This window comes from Ostrea edulis, chromosome 3, assembly GCF_947568905.1.
Source record: "Ostrea edulis chromosome 3, xbOstEdul1.1, whole genome shotgun sequence".
In the NCBI taxonomy this organism is placed as follows: Eukaryota; Metazoa; Mollusca; class Bivalvia; order Ostreida; family Ostreidae; genus Ostrea; species Ostrea edulis.
In genome coordinates, this window is record NC_079166.1 from 66,883,042 (window position 1) to 66,899,288 (window position 16,247).

Sequence of the window (16,247 nt, forward strand, 5' to 3'; positions counted from 1 at the left end):
CTGGTCAACTAACGATAAAATCTGTGTACGTGACCAATCTAACAAAGTACATGTTATCTACCCCGAGTCAGACCTGATCCTTTTTGGAAATGTTCCTTAAAGGGAACGTAGGGTATAAAAAAATATTTTCACATTTCAAATACTAAATATTTAGTAATTAAGTCCACTGGTTATTTCCATTTGATTGTAATCTGTTGTGTAGAAATTGGCTATTAAATATAGCTACACATCATCTGCTGGAGGCTGCCATTTTGCAAGATAAAGTTATCGCTCTTTAAGATATTTCCCACAATCCCATCTGTTTATGACGTATACCGGGCAATTGCCTCTCAGTGAAAGCATCTGATCATGTCTGACTGCAAGGATATCAATATGAGCCTGATTATAATGAAGAGGAATTATTAGCAGATTCAAATGAAAACACTAGTGCATTGGGATAAATTGATGAAAACGACACTCTTAATTCTTAAACTTTTAATTTTGTATTCTTTATACAGGATTGTTCATTATCTTCACTTCTTCATTCTTCACTTGAACATTCCTTAGCACATATGATGGACAATGACTGGGCAATTCTATCTGTATATGTTGCACAAAGTTGATTTATTCTTCAATATGGATTGAGAGTGGGATATTTTTGTCACTATTCATGTCTTCATTGAGCTGAAAATATAAAAATGAAATAAAACCATTAATTTATAACTTTAGTAATGAATTTTCATGAAAGTGCATGCATTTCACACAACAAAGAGTTTATTTTTCATAGTAGTTTTCTCTCTTTCTGATTTATTAGTACATCTGTTTACAAGAGAATCTTACAATGTGAATCTGTATACAGCATAAATCAGTTGATTATCACTACACCCCTGCAGTAATTGCCACATAAATGTCAAGACTTGAAAGATTAACTGCACAGGGGGAATTAAAATGACCTTGGTTGTAAAACTTTGTTAATCATTTAATAGAGAAGTGCATCAAATTACCTGTTTCCTTAGATGCTGACAGTCCAGGTTGGTCAATAGGTTCTGCATATGAGTTTTCATTGGTTTCCAAAAGAAAATGGATTAGCTGAAAAATAATGACTAATTAATTATATATACTTACTTCATATATACTATACTTCATATATACTATACTTCATTTGTTTACTTGTACATTTTCAATTTCTTTAAAAACAATAGTATAATACAAAATGTGCTAGTGCTGGGATGATTTTTGAAAGTATTACATGTATCCTGCTTTTCCTTTTCCTCATCTTTTTGAGCTATTTTTTCTTATTAGTCTTGTGCCATCAAATATTTTAGTTACTGCATCTTCTATTTAATAGGTTTTGGTGTGTATCCTAATATCTTAACTTAAATAGATATTAATTTAACTGTGAATATTTAAAAAGCAGTGTTTACCCATCCCTTCATATTTAGCCTGTACAAAATGTTCACTGGATAAGGATAGATTAAAATAGAAAATTATTATATAAGTAAAAGTTTGTTGTAAATAAACTCTGGTTATACACATTAAGAACTATTAGTATTTACTGAGTAAAAAGCAAATATAACTTGTACTTACCCTGATATCCTCTTTAAAAGACTCTTTCTCAAATGCCGTTCAAAAACAAAAGATTCATTTTCAAGGTTATGTATCCAATTATTGCACAATGTTCATAGTTTTGGGGGGAGATCAGGGATGCTAAAAGGTAGATACATGTATTCCTTTTCCTTTGACCACAGTGCAAAATTTCACTTGAACTCCCGACATTTAGATCATAGATACTCTGTAACCCATTTAGTGCTAGGCACAGCAGTTGTAATGAATTGCCGCATACACGTCATCAGCCGCCATGATAAGAGATTCTCCCATTCAGCTCAGTTTTCAGTGTAAATGACAGATTAAATCTTGTTATCAGCAGCAATTATTTTTTCTATGTTAGATTTTGTTGTCTGCATGGTACCAGTTTTCACATATCAAAATTTGATTTTTGACCCTACGTTCCCTTTAAGATGTCATCATTTAAACTGTTCTGAACATTACTCACTTTGAACTTTATTATGTCAAAAATCGTTTATGTGATTATATCCCACATTCAGTTTCTTGTTCACTTCAACCGCCTGTATACAATCATTTACATGTATGCATTTTTTATTCTGTATATATGTTTCGTTTTTCTTTCCATCATCATGCATCTCTTTTCCTCAACCCATTTAATGAATGAGGAAACTCAACTCCCTTGTACGCACAGTCCTAATACCCGTTATCTATTTGAGGAACAATTAACCTCAGTTCAAATTTACTTGCATCATTCAAATATTATTTCTTCAAATGTTGTGTGCACAGTCACCCGATTCGCGTTATTATATGACTATTTGCAATTGCTTTCCCGTTATTTACATGTATTCATTTACTTTATAATCTTTTTAAATTGCATTACTACCATGGACGTACTCATTTGATCTGTTGCACTATTTGTATTCATGTTTTTGTCTCTCTTTTTTCTTCCATACCCTTTCGCCTAATACTTATATTCAAACCTCATGTGTATTTTGTCATGCGACCAAATTAATATATTTCAAATCTTAGAAATACATGTACTAGTAGTTAAACGCTTAACAGTAAACATTTTTAATGATTGCGGCCGCTTATTTTCAAATTATATGTGTACCATAAACTATATAATGGGTGACTCAAGTAGACAATACCGGGATGCAATCGGTCTTTTCTACTCATCAGGCAGGGTACTTACAAAAACCAGCATCTTTTGTGTTGCCATTTACATGTCTTTTGTATTTCCTCGAGCATATTTTAAAACTACTCACTCACTGTGTGAAATTCATTCAGCTTAGATCTGTGTTTATCAAGTCTTACTTTCATTTTTGGTTTCACAATTCCTTTTGTTAGTTGGACCCGATATAGAAATGAATCCGGGTCCTACTATTGAAAATGTTCTTGACATTTTGCACCTGAATATCATAAGCATTAGACGTCAACCAGGTCATTTAAATTTTATTGTTCATGACTTCGATGTTTTATGTTTTACTGAAACGCGTCTAGATAATTCCGTGAGCAACGATAATTTACTTATTGATGACTTTTATGATATAATCCGTAAACACAGAATTTGTTTTGTAGGCGGTGTTATGATAGACGAAGATAACGGTCAGTAATGGAAATCGTAACTCCCACAAGGAATGCAAAATAAAGAGTCGGGCAAACACGGACCCCTGGACATACCAGCGGTGTGATCAGGTGCCTAGGAGGAGTAAGCATCCCCTGTCGATCGGTCACACCTGTCGTGAGCCCTATGTCTTGATCTATATGTCAAATGAAATACGCGTTATAAGACGCCCATAATTTGAGTCCACCGATCTTGAATGTATATGGATTGAAATAGAAAACTGCACCTGTAATTTTGAACTTTGCTGTATCTAGAGACCTCCGAGTTTCGACAGCCTTTTTTTGGATCAAATGCGCATGGAGTTTAGATAAAGTTTGCATATAATCTGACAAAATAAACATAGGCGATTCAACTGTAGATTTCCTTAATTCTCCACTATCACACAATGTCCGTGAATTTGTTTCCATACACAGTTTAGTAAACAATATAACTGACGCTGCACGGAATCGAGTACTGCTTGACCCAATACTGAACTCTACAGACATTCAATCGTGTGAAGCTGTTGAGAATAGAATTCTCGATTAGCGATCATCTCGCTTATTTCGAATATAAATTACAACCGCTCATACACGCATACAGTATGTGTTTTTGAAAATCAATGATTTTATCAATCGAAAATTGTAACTGGGTAAATGTCATCAACGGAGCAGATACTTTAGAATTGGCAACAGAAAATTTCACATCCGAAAATCTTTCTTGTGTTCGTGAATGTATACCTAAACAAAACATAACATTTGTCCGCGAGAAAAACCATGGCATGACTCGATGATACATATACGAAAAACAATCAGATGAGAAATCGACTTTGCAACACAGCATTATTACTGATTTTGATTACGGGTTACTCTGTTTACCTGATCAAGATATAGGGTTCAAGGTGGGTGTGACCGGTCGAAGAGAGATGCTTACTCCTCCTCGGCACCCGATCACATCAGCTGGTGTGTCCAGGGGTCCTCATATGGAAGTTATGAGATTTATCACTGATCGTTATCTTCACCTTTTCATTATAAACGAAAGACGACTCTGATTGGTCCGCTTATAGAAAATTTCATAATTCGATTAACAATATGGAAAAACCATAAGATATTCCATTATTACGACAGTATTGAAACCTACTTAGACTAGAAAACTGACACGGTCAGCAAGGACCCCGCTGTGGGTTATTAAAGGAAAGTGACATCTGTATTTGATATAGCAATGTTTGGGGCTGGTATATATGTTAGAATTAATAATATATAAAGATACATTGGAATGCCAATTTGTGAGAAAGGAATCATGAAGCATATTTATGAGAGACTTATGCAATTTAAATTACTTCTGTTTGACTCACACTCATCCACTCAAACACAACAGAGTGTAACACAATCCCATTGTAATAGGGGATTCCAAATTGATAACTGGTACAAACTATGATGTATTCTATTTGAAAAGGATTATGAATTTGACATATTGATGTCTTTGAAAAGGAAATTCTGACATCGGGGCTCTAAGCGTTTTCAAACACATTGTCATTTGATAAAAGTATTCTACATTTTTAAAAATAGAAATTAATATGTCTTTACATACATAGGTGAAAAAGTTTCCATTATTCCTAGCCAAGACATACCATGTATGCGCAAAAAAATTCATTAGCAAATATCAAAATACTCACGTAGAAAATGTGGACCTTACCGTCAACAAGCGCAGTGAAACACGCCATTTCGAGATTTTCGCCGACGAAAGCTCGTTAACAGTAATGAATAAGGTACACTCATTTTGTATCTATTTTGTGACTTTCTTTACTAAAAGGAACAGTTCTCTAATGTGTAACGTGCAATTACTACATAATTCAATACATGCATGAAGCAGTTTCACTTTGCAACCGCATAAGAAATTTTATTTCGTATTCCGATCCCGATCGAAAGTTGTTAACTGGGAATGACGTGTTTTAATTCAATATACATGTAACATCAAGCATTTTTATATCACATTAAAAAACAAATATATACACATACACAATGTTGTAGAGATATTTGTTGTAAATTTTCTATATATCAATACAATCCATATCAATTCAAATTGAATTATCTCCCTTAGACAGTGGTAAATAAATACGGTCATAATAAGAAAGATGATGACATTCAAACAGACAGACAAAGTGATATGACTTCAAAATATATAGGTATCTTCCTCTTATTGTAAAGCATTTCTGTACACAATTTGAAAACTGTACAATGAAAACTGAGTGATCGTGTCACAAAGAAAGTGTTCATAATAACAAAGATCATGACACATAGATAAAAAGACAGACAAAGTGACATGATCCCCAAAGTCTATAGGTGTCTTCCTCTTATTGTAAAGTATTTCTGTACAAAATTTGAAAACTGTACGATGAAAACTGTTTTAGTTATTGTGTCACAAAGAAAGTGCTCATACACAGGCAAATGTGCCTCACGTGAATTTCACGTGAAATGCTGTTCACGTGAAATTCACATGAACCTTTCACGTGAAATTTACGTAAATTTCATGTGAATTTCACGTGAAAAGTGGTTCACTTGAAATTCACGTTAATATGTCCACATGAATTTCACGTGAATCACTTTTCACGTAAAATTTACGTTAAAATATTCACATGAATTTGACGTGAACAGCAATTCACATGAAATTCACGTTAAATTTTTCACATGAATTTCACGTGAAAAGCATTATATCACTTTTCACATTAGTTCCTTGCGAAAATTTTAATGTGATTTGATTTTCGCAAGGAAATGATGTGAACGTTGAAACGACCAATAAAGTAGATCCTGCTCACGCCTCCCTCTCCTCGTTTATTTGCGAAATTATTAACTTGCATTGTAGTTCTGTACGCAGTATGATTACATGTACTTTCCACACCTGATTTCCCTCATTTCCCATTATTTTTTCTCTTAAGAATTAAAATGTAAATTAAATCTCCCATCATCATAGATATTAATGAAAGCATATTTTCGAACTACTTGAAGAATCACTATATTGATAGAGTTAGAATATGCAACTTCAAAACCACGAAATTTTCTACACATAGACAATTACTATTTTACAGTAAAATCAGAAAGATCTATGAATTAAAACTAATAAGACCATTTGAAATTTCCATTTATAGAGTAGTACGTTTTAAATAGCTAAGAATATTTGCCCACCCTTTAGAAATTGAAACTGGTGGATATTCAAAACCATGCATTCCAAAAGATTGTTGTTTTTGTCAGTTTTGTAAAACTACTGAAGATGAGTTAAAGTTTTTATCTCGCTACTAACAGGCTACTTGTCGGGGCGCACTTGGGCTGTTTACATACATGTGATTTGAGAGTAGTATTGTGCAGGTGGGAAAAATGCCATGATATTGTTTTCCGCTGTCGGTAGTTTGGCATCAATTTTAATTACCCCCCCCTCCTTATTAGATACATCGATAATAATTACCGGTGTGATACCTTGGAAGCTGGTGTATGCATAAAGTTAGACTTATTGGAAATTACTGATACACGCATGTAGAAATGAAAATTTTCTATCAGCCGTATTCACCATCCCGAATTTGTAGATCGTCAATCAAAAGGAAAACACAGATTTCTAGCACTCGGAAGAAAGCGAAAAACATGAACAATCCTTAACAATACTGTCCATGTATATTTAGATAACTTTTAAAAAAAATATATAAAGCTTTACACTGTAACAGTCAGATTCCGGTAATAGTTACAAGACTGTGACGTCACACTCGAGTAAGCCGTCTGACGCGTCTGACGTATGCAAGACAGCGAATGTGAAAGTACATAGAAACTCTACAGGTAAGATGAGATTGAGCATTGTAATATATAAATGTTCAGTGTAAATTCAAGCCATTAGGCTTATTACATTTATGTGATCTAAAGTTCCTAATGCAACCGCTTATTTAAGACTGATGAGAATTACTTTAGACGGGGTACGTCAACGAATAGGCACGACAGCGAAAATACGGAAGTCACTTCGGGGACGTGTTGCAGAATCGCATAACTCTACACGGTTTGTTAATATTTCCTTATTCATCAGAGAACATGGTAATCGTAATTCAGAACATAATTTTTCTAATTTAATCGATTTAGATATTGATTAGGGGTGCTAAGTAACGTTCTATATTACCTTCATAGAGGCATCATCGAGATCAGGCACGTTGAGGGGGGGGGGTGATGTGTAACAATGTCCATCGATTGTTATATATATATCGCAATGGTAATAAAATGTATATATATTGGTTGCTCCCCCCTTTAACAATAGTTTTAAATGAGAAGAATGTAAGCTTGAAAGCTCTATCAATGTCAATCGTTTCATTTTAAGCAATGCATTTATATAGATTTCATCTAGATAATGAGGAATGCAAAGTCATTTTCAAATCGCCTCTGGACTAGAACATGACAATTTGAAAACATATTCCATGACTTCCTTCTGTATCTTGTATAATAATTCTATTCTATTCTGTATGATGATATATAAAAGGTTATGTTTCTTTCAAACACAAATTGTTGATAATTTTGCAACTTTTTCTTCTTCGTTTCTGTTACATCTACATGCAATTTCATTCATAGTATACAGTTATTGACTGGGTTCGAGGACAACAGCTGTTTTGTTTGACCCGAGAACGGGTCTGTTACCCGAAGCCGTAGGCTGAGGGCAACCGATCCGTTCGAGGGTCAAACAAAACAGCTGTTGTCCGAGGACCCAGTTAATAACTGTTTTGTTATACACCTTCATTTTTTAGGTTGTTTTTACTAGGTGCACATGGTTTGTTGACTTTAAACAGGACAGTGTGATTACATACATTTATCACTGATTCCACTAGTTTAAAAGAAAACATACTCAATATCCTAATTGATAATTATATTTTTCGTGTATCTGCTCTGCTTTTCATCTAATAAATTCCGTATTTCATCACCAGTCAAATCAGTGAACCTCACCATTACGTAAACAAATCAGCAGACCAAGAATCATATGACTTGCGTATAACAGCTTTAACACGAATAAAATAAAAATAAGTAAACTTCATCTTATACAATTGATTCTAGAAAATGATGAACAAATATTTCTTTATGTTCTTGCTGTCCGTACTTTGAAGAATTAATTGAATTTCATCTTCCGTTGCTGTCGCAAATTATGAATCCGCTACTTCGTTCTTTGAACATCGGAAGGCCTCGGGTACCAGGCTACCATTTCTCTTTATCCTAACGGCACGAAAAGATAACTCGAGTTAGCGCCATATGACGTCATCGGTCAACAGTCGATTTTAACAGTTCCCGGTCCAACAATCGCCAGAACAGTCGAAATGTTGGACTTTTTTTGTAAGGAGTTATATAGGAACTGTTTTATAGGGGTATAACAATACAGTATGTGTACATAAGGCTTAAGATGACTCCTTTTGTATATTGAACAGTCCTTTTAATACATAATTATTTCTTTTTCAGAGATTAAAAGAAAGAAAGAAAAGACAATGAAGACAACCATGTAAAAACAAATTCAATCAATTAAATTATCAGCAGATTGAAAGCAGATTTGTACTCCTTTTTGTGTTCATCTGAACCCGAGATTCAGGGTATCAAAATATCCATGTATGATTTAACGTTATAAAGTTTATGTGAAATTCACGTGAATTTTATGTGAAATTCATGTTAAAGATTTCACATGAAATTCACGTGAATTTTATGTCAATTTCACGTGAAATTCATGTGAATTTCATGTGATTTTTTTTGTGTGAATTCACATTTGATGCTCTTTTAACGTGAATTTCACATAGAAATTGTCACGTGAAATTCATGTGAATTTCACGTGAGGCACATTTGCCTGTGTAATAACAAAGATCATGCCGTACAGGCAGACAAAGTGAAATGACCCCAAAATCTATAGGCCTCTTTCTCTTATTGTACATTATTTCTGTACAAAATTTGAAAACTGTACGATAAAAACTGTGTGAGTTATCGTGTCACAAAGAAAGTGTTGACGGACAGACGGACGGACGGACAATGTGATTAATATAGGGCTTCCTGCATTCCATGCGGGGCCCTAATGAATTCAAGCAAAGGAAGGCAACAGTGAGTTATATTGAAGGTTGATGAAAAAACCCATTTGATATGAAATTATCAATGAAATATATCTAATATAAATTGATGATAACAATGTATTCTGATATTGACAAAATTGAAGATTTGAATGCGTGCTTCTCATCAATTTCCACAATAGATGACACCAACGAAACACTAGCAAACACGTACAGTTTAAGTAGTGGCTATCTAAGTGACATTTTAAGTAGTAGATCTCTAAGTGACATTTCTATTGACGAACAAGAAGTAGTTGATATCATCATAATACTTGTAGTCAATAAAGCTACTGACCCATATATTAATAGTCATGAGATGTTGAAATCAACTAAATCCACCGTTTTTCTATGTTATTCAATAGGTCATTGTCAGAAGATATGTTCCTATCTCTTAGGAACATTGCCCATGTCATTGCTCTTTTTGTAAAGGAAGACCCATCGATAGTATCTAATTATAGACATGTCTTGCTGTTATCATGCATTAGTAAAATTATGGTGATAATCGTTTTCAAAACATGTACATAATTATTTTCATAGTAATGATTTATTTCATCGATATGAAGCCGAATTCCGACCAGGATATTTTACCGTTTATGAATTATTAGAAACGTATCATGCGAGTCGTAGTATCGTACACGGTATTGACGAAGAAAAAAAAAATCATGGTATGATATTTGGTGACCTTTCAAAAGCACTTGATTGGATATGACGTAATGGTCTCATTTTTAATTACAAACTTATTTTCGAAATTGTAAATAACTGTATCTGTACTCCCACTTTACAAATGTTTTATCATATATAGTAAATTATACTTTTTGAGTAATAAAAGAAATTTCAATCGTATAATTTCAAACAATAATATAGAAGTGATTTCGGTAAAGGGGATTTCCACTACTCAGACTACTAGAATAGGAATCGTGTTTCAAAATATTTACTGAAATTGAAAAACAATTTAAGAATAAACATATTTACATAAAAATTCACAGGTTATTTTTAGATCCATCACTTACGTATTTTACATATTTGTCAAAGTCTCGAAGACTATCGTGATGTTTTAATTTTTTAAATCAATTTTCATAGCGCAAAAGACGATTTTATTTAGCCTAAAAAATTGCATCCGAGGGAAAACATGATTTTGTTTTGGTGCTCCAAAGAACATGACATTGATCAATGTCATTTAATTGTACAGGTAAAGACTTGCAAGATTCGAATGAGTAAACCTAAAATACGATAGGTAAATTTAAAGTACCCTTCACACATTTTCTATACAGTAAATGGTATTGAATTGAGTTTAACAATGAGTAACACGCAAAAAAGACCTTTAAATTAAATAATCAAAGAAAAACAAGTTGAAACACGTCTTTAAAAAAATGAACACGGGTATTTAAATACATCCATGCACCGTGAATTTTGACTCTTTCAGTCAAGTAATACATATGCGAGATACTCAATCGTCTTTTTATTGTACCTGTACGGATACAATTCAAACGTAACTGTACCTCCACTTCACCAAAGTTTTATAGTAAATTTCGGTTTTAGATTATTAAAAAAGTACGATTTTAAACGATGATATAGAAAAGATATAACTATGGTAAACCATATTCCCACTGTCCCTGCTAATAGTATGGTAAATTTCATTTAAACTATCTGCAAAATACAGGTATATCCATCGATGCATAAAGGTGAAATATGTATTAAGTTGATATTGTGGACTTTTTGGAAATAGACACCTGGGATTCACGTTTGAATTTCCTGATTACCCAAGCACGTTTTAGATACAACAATTTACAAAGGAAAGCTGTATCCGATGAATTAATGAAAGGGGGTAGGTACATTAAACACACAAAACATTCTGTAATGATTCTGCGTTCCTATATTTTACCTTTCTGGACTTAAAGAAAAAAGCTAAGGAAGTTAAAAAGACAGCGATGTAGATTGTATCTTTGCAGGAATGTTTCAAGGAGACAGAATAACTGTTTACAGATAACCAAGGGAAAATATTACATATAATAAAACAAAATCAACTTACTGGTAATATACACAGGCACAACGAAAGCAGGTGATCAAGTATTCTATCGACCTATTCATAGATTGGGGGAAAAGATCGGTAAAGTCCCTTTGACTTCCTTAAAGTAATACCAGTCTCGCTCACAGGCACTCGACGTTTTAAATATCTATAATAAAAAAATTGTCTTCCTGTAAACATGATATATTGACAAGGTATACCACGCCGCCATCTTGGTTTTCGTTTATACCAGCTGCATCGTTTGAAAATTTCGGCGAAAAGTTCGATATATAATACAATAATTAGAACCCTACCGTCTAGCAACAACTCTGTCAATATCTTATATCTCGTATCGTTATGGAAAACTCGAAATAATGTCCATTGATCAAATATAATCAAGCATCAACTATCGTCTACTGCTCCTCAGAATGCGATAACTCCTGATCTAGGGACGGAAATTGACATCATTATGCAAATGAGAATTCCCTCGCTAATGTACCCACTGACGCTTGTGCGGGGGGGGGGGGGGTGTACTGAATGCAGGGTAGTTGCAGTCCTGCAAACAATAAAACTCGGGCACAGTTGTGTGGTTTCGGGACAGGCTGACACGGGAAATTTAGTAAATCTATCACATTACCAAATAACATTGGAAATGTTCATGACCCCCCCCCCCCACCCCCCAACCCCCGTGGTTCGACTCCAACCCACGTTTTATCACCCATTTTGACAACACTGAAAATTTACAGATAAGCAGGACAGGACATTTGGATGTATAAATGTCACTGTGTACGTTTGAGAGTATACCCACGTGTAGGCGCGCGTGCGTTTGTGTGTGAATTCAATTTTGAAGTTTTCTTATTACGTTATGAAATTTACTTTCAACAGAAACGAATGCATGAATAAGTGAAGTTATCATTTTTAACGTTTAAAAAAATAAATAAAGTATATATTAATAGAATAATGTTCAAGATCTATTACCTCGCTCACTAGAACATATGTACTGCTAATTATAATATTTACTATTTTTAATTTTATCGACCAATGAAAAAAGGGCTATCCCAAAATTATGTCAACGTACGTCCACCTTTCTCGCATTTGAGATGCAGTAGACGATGTTTGACAGTTGATTATAGCCGATAAATGGACTTCATTCCAGTTCACAATGACGATGCGAGAGGTAAGACCTTGACAGAGTTGCTTCTAAACGGTAGAGGTCTAATTATTGCATTATATCGAATTTTTCGCCGAAATTTTCAAGCGATGCAGCTGGTAAAAACGAAAACCAAGATGGTGGCGTGGTATACCTTGTCAATATTATGTTTACAGGAAGACATTTTTTTTATTATAGATATTTAAAACGTCGAGTGCCTGTGCTCTCGCTATACTTCACTTGTGATTGTAAAAGACGGAACCAATATCAGTCCGTTTCACCCCTTCGTACTTTACCGTTTCTGACCGTGGTCGGTTTCATTTATAACGTACAAAAAGGGTATCCTGTAGTGAAATGTAATGATGACGCGTCATAAACTTCAAGGGAAATTTTGTAAAGAAACGAAACTTAAACGTCTAAACAACTTATTTCGGGATAGAGACGCACGATGAGTTAAGCAGCACGCGACAAGCGAGTAAAATGTAACTAAGATAAAGTCGATGTCCAACCACGACCATACATATACATGCACCGACGATCTCATCGTTTGTCAACAAACGGAGATTAAACAGGAAACAGACGACGGTAGGCAGGAATCAAAGTGCATGGCGATGTGGACGTAGAATCGCATGCGTTTCTGCGGTTCCACAGGTGTATGTTACCGCAGAAGTGTTCTAATACAGAATGATGCCTTTTATATATGTATTTAATTTTTTAGACAAGGGTCTATATATCATAATTTTCTTTTGACCATGAAAAAATCATTTCATGGTATAACATGTAAAACTCCCGACTATAACATTTAAATGGCATGACCTTTGCACTATACATCTAAACAATCCATATAATAATTAGAAGACAGAAAATCAACTGTGTTATACAAGCGGTGTTTGATTTAGACGTCACGCCATCAAACTGTTCGTACACATACTGCACGAGAATTGAACACGGTTGTAGCATGTCAAACTGGAGCATTACATTGTGTATGGTACATTTTGCCAAGAATTTTGTCAAATTATAGGGTTTTGAGTGAAAGGGGGGGGGGGTGTGACAGCTGTATCTAATGTTTATGTATGTCCAAGTTGTAATACAATAGGAATACCGAAAATTTTAGAAGTAACCTGTTATAAACAAGAGACACCTGGAAAGAGGGGGGACAAGTCGAAAAAAAAGTTGGTTTCACGTCTAAAAATTCTTATTTCGCAAAATTCAAAAATGAAATCAAAGCTCTGTTTAAATCCAAAATGTTTGGGGTAAGAGGGGTTGATCCTGTATTTCAATTCGTCGGTTAATTTGATTATATTTCCATTACTATTAACTACTACTAATTAAAAAAAACACGAGCCAGCCTATATAGATCGTAAACGTATGGGGCTAATCCACACCTCCATCCCCTAATGATACGTAAGTCAATACACGTCGAGCTGTTTGATGTATTAAAAGTTGATTTAAAATTTTTTTTTCACAATATTGAATCACACGTGAAAAAGCAAAAAGTAGCCCAGATTTCAATGATAAGATTACATTAGATACGTATGCAATATACATGTACATGCAATTAACATTGTCCAGTCACGAATCTAGAAAATGTTCCTGGGAAAGGAGTTAAACATGAGGATTAATTTTTTGATATCATGATATGTATTTTGTGTAATTTTTTATCGTCTGCATTAGGTTATATAGGTTAGCTACGAAATAAAAACACGTTAAAAAGAATTTAATATGACAAACGAATATACAAAGGGATGGGATCAAAAGTTCAATATCTGTCAAAAAATACTAAATTCATAATTTTCATTAACACCCCACCGCTTTCAAACCAAAGACTGAAGTGAAATGTTTATGTGAAATGGCCTCCAATATATCTATGAACATTTTACATGATTCAACGTATCAACATTTGCACTTTGCATGATTTAATGTTACACGGCGCATAAATTCGCCACAAACGGTATATAACGCGGAGTTTCCTCATTAGCTGAAATTCCCAGTTCTGGAAATATATGGATGATATTAGCTACTGTTAAATAATTCAGGCTATAATTGTATATCATCATAAACTTTTAAATTCCGTATGGTGATAAACGTAGCCCATATCGTCGATATCTTAAAAAAAGATAAGCAAAATGTGCACTAGAGGCCTCTCCATTAAGGAAACCTGATTGAACTCGATGACCTACCTGGAGTAGCTTGCCCTATACAAAAGAACGACACCACGTGATTTGGATGTATTGTCCGCTGTTTTAGGAACATAAACACGCCTTCAACGTCATCTACTTTAAACTGAGTGTATTCGATACATACGGTATACATGTATATGTATTTTATTTACTAAATTTTGATCAGCTGTATTAATCAAGTTATATACACGTGTAGATATCGTTATCAGAAATACATTGACGATTCTGAATCTAATTTTCTAAACAAATAATGAAATATTTTCTTTGTTTACATTATATGCAAAGGGGAATGGACTAGTGTGATTTTACTTTCGTTATTAAAATTTTACACTTACATGGACTTACTATACTGGTATATCTTAAGGAGTAAATGGTCCCTGTTTATCTTTTGGTTTATTATTCTACCTGTAATATAATTAACCGAAACAAAGACGGACGGGTGTACTACATATACATGTATTTTCACGACACGTGCTTTATAAATATAAGAATAGGTAATCAAGATACATGTATTTTCATAAATAATTATACGAGCCCGGATATTTATAATATATTTTGCTTCAAGGCAAATTCGATCAGGAGCCTGAGAAAAGTAGAGAAAGTGTCTTTATTTTCTTTTGATTTATTTATTTTTTGTGAGCACTTGTGACATATATTTATTACATTACAATATAATATAGGGTTTAAACGAAACGTAAGTTAACGGTTAACAGTTCTAATATAATTTCTGTATTTAGTTGAAAATAACTATTTGAGTGACAATAAGATTTGTACTGATTTCTGATTTCATTTTTTTAACGGTGGTATCTATGACCGAACTGCTTTTGATAACGTGTTTAGTACATATATTAGCAATAGATTCATCTTCCATCACCACAAATAAATAGCATGCATTAAAAATACCGATCACATATGCAACATATATGTATTCAGTGAAAATCATGCAAAGCCTACATTTGATAAAAAAAATATCAAGATTCTAACACAATTGTTAGCGGGTTACCGGAAGTCCATAAATCGGAAATGATCAAACAGGCAATAAAACTCGAAATTCCGAGTAGATCACCTTTAAAAAGCCAGAGGATCTCACATTCCGTCCAGTTGTAGGAGGACGTTTAGCGCCGACTCAACATCTTAGCAACCTTTTAGATATTGTTCTCAAACATGTGTGCTGTGAAGTCAAAAGCTATGTTCGTGATGATCTATACTTTTTACGGCATCTACCTAACAATGTGGGGATTAATGATAAATTAGTTACTCTGGATGTCGTAAATTTATATTCCAACATAACCAGCACACTTTGACTCCAGGCATTAAATTTCTGGATCGACAAACACAGAGAAAAAATTGATAGCCGCTTTACTAAAGAATTTTTAATAGAGGCAACATAATTAATTTTAAAAGATAACACTTTCAATTTTGATGATAAACATTTTCAACAAATGAAAGGTACCGCTAGGGGCACCAAAATGGCCCCTACATAGGCTACCTTAACGCTCGGATTCTTAGAGGAACTTAAGTATGACAAATACTTATAATTTCCATTAGTGGAACTCTTCAAATTAAAGGCGCGTAAAGTCGTGCTACCGGGACAACATGCGTAAACATTACTTAAGGCATACGTAATATAAATTATGGTATCGAATACATATTATAACCGACTGCAAACC

General features: G+C 33.9%; 2 long non-coding RNA genes across 2 annotated transcripts; one reads left to right on the top strand and one right to left on the bottom strand.

Moving 5' to 3' along the window:
• Positions 1-459: 459 nt before the first annotated feature.
• LOC130052743 (uncharacterized) lies at positions 460-2,557 on the bottom strand. The gene is made up of 2 exons (XR_008801126.1): positions 984-2,557; positions 460-663 (listed from the first exon to the last, which is right to left on the bottom strand). It is a non-coding gene; the product is annotated as an uncharacterized LOC130052743 (long non-coding RNA).
• A 4,114-nt stretch (positions 2,558-6,671) lies between these two features.
• LOC125675936 (uncharacterized) lies at positions 6,672-8,695 on the top strand. The gene is made up of 3 exons (XR_007370711.2): positions 6,672-6,966; positions 7,076-7,180; positions 8,614-8,695. It is a non-coding gene; the product is annotated as an uncharacterized LOC125675936 (long non-coding RNA).
• The last annotated feature ends 7,552 nt before the right edge of the window (positions 8,696-16,247 follow it).